Source organism: Pinus tabuliformis, chromosome J, assembly GCF_031772625.1.
Source record: "Pinus tabuliformis cultivar Carrire ecotype Pingquan chromosome J, CPIR1, whole genome shotgun sequence".
Lineage (NCBI taxonomy): Eukaryota > Viridiplantae > Streptophyta > Pinopsida > Pinales > Pinaceae > Pinus > Pinus tabuliformis.
In genome coordinates, this window is record NC_142295.1 from 133,472,355 (window position 1) to 133,474,481 (window position 2,127).

Below are 2,127 nucleotides of genomic sequence, written 5' to 3' on the forward strand. Positions count from 1 at the left end.
ATGGGTAGACGCCATGGTGGAAGAGTATGATTCGATTGTCAGAAACAATGCATGGGAGATTGTTCCTAGACCGGAAGGGAAATCAGTGGTGGGTTCGAGATGTATCTACAAAGTTAAGCAGGCAGCTGACGGGAGTGTGGAGAAGTACAAGGAAAGATTTGTTTCTCGAGGCTTTTCACAGATAGAGGGGATCGATTATGAGGAGACCTTTGCACCTGTCGCAAGGTATTCTTCCATACAGACGATTCTTTCTCTCTCAGTGCGAATGGGGTGGCACATTCATCAGATGGATGTGAAGACTGCATTCCTCAACAGAGTCATTGAGGAGGAGGTGTACATTGAGCAGCCTGAAAGTTTCGAGATCTTCAGCAGCGAGTCGCATGTGTGCAGGATCAAGAGAGCACTGTATGGGTTGAAACAAGCACCACGTGCTTGGTACACACGGATAGACAGCTATTTCATGGGACTTGGATTCTCCAAAAGTGAGGCGGATCCTAACCTATACCTGATTGTGGTGGAGGGTAAGTTGCTTATCATTGTACTTTATGTAGATGATTTGATTCTAACGGGTGATGAGCTGTTGATACTTTCATGCAAGCATGATCTTGCTAAGGAGTTTGAGATGAAGGACTTGGGCCTCCTTCATTATTTCCTGGGATTGGAAATTTGGCAGCGCAGTGATGGACTATTTGTTTCTCAGGGTAAGTATGCTCGGGAGATACTAGAGAATTTCAACATGCATGGCTGCAAGCCTGTTGATACTCCTCTTCCTGGAGGTTGGAGGAAGGAGGATGCCACTTCGGCAGAAGAAGTGGATGCCACTGTTTATCGACAGTTGGTGGGGTCGCTTATGTATCTGGTCAATACACGAACTGATATATGTTATGCTGTTAACCAGCTTTCACAAGCTACGGTTAAGCCAACCAAGCTCTTCTGGAAGGCAGGCAAGCATGTATTGCGTTATTTGAGAGGCACATCGGGATATGGTTTGTGGTATAGACAGGAGGATGAGGTGAAGCTATGTGGCTTCACGGATGCAGATTGGGCAGGGAGCCCAACGGACGGAAAGAGCACATCAGAAGGGGTCTTTAGTATCGGGTCGACAACAGTTTCTTGGTACAGCAGGAAGCAGAGATCCGTGGCACTCAGTTCAGTAGAGGCCGAGTATATGGCAGCAAGTTTGGCTGCATGCAAGGCTATATGGATGAGGAAGATTCTGGTCGGTTTGTTCGGTTCTCACTTGGAGCCTACTGTGATTTACTGTGATAACCAGAGTTGCATTAAACTCTCGGATAATCCTGTATTTCATGATAGATCTAAGCATATTGACATCAGGTACCATCATATCAAAGATTGTGTGCAGCGGAGAATCATGTTACTTTCATACATTCCAACGGAGGATCAGGATGCTGATATCTTGACGAAGGCGCTCACCAGGAGCAAATTCGAATACCACCGAGGCAGGATAGGGGTTGTTGATAATCCATATCTTGTTGAGAGGGAGTGTTGAGAATGCAACAAGATGATGGAGCTTAGTGGAAAGGAGTCGCCTTCACTAAGTGGGCCCGTAGGCAAATTATGGTGCAAAGTCTATTTTTAGACATATGGATCATGGTCTATGAGTTGCAGGATGCTGTTTATGGATGATTGGTCATGTTGGGAAAAATAGATGGACTTCTACTTTTGGATCACAGCAGGTGTGATCAGAGTCTATTTTTAGACTGCCAGGTTAAAAATAGAAAAGTCAAATATTATTGTCTCATAATAATATTTAGACTATAAACTTTATCTTATCCTCTTGGAGCACTTCAGTTTGAGCTACAGATGTGGCACATGTAGCTGTCATAAGGAAATATGCTTTTCTTGTGAGTCAGTTGAGCTATTGCATGCAGGACATCAGTTAGAACTCATGCATGTGAGTTCTGTGGAGTTGGATGTGGAGTTGATGGAGTTGTGTTCAGTTTGAATTTGTTAAACTAGTTGTAATTAGTCTAACTGCAAATAGACTAGTGATGAGTGATGTGAATTAATTGATTAAATTAACTCACTAATTATTAACTCATAATGCAACTGAAGAATACATCAGTTAACTCAGTGCATGTATAGTTCAGTGGAGACAGGTGTTAG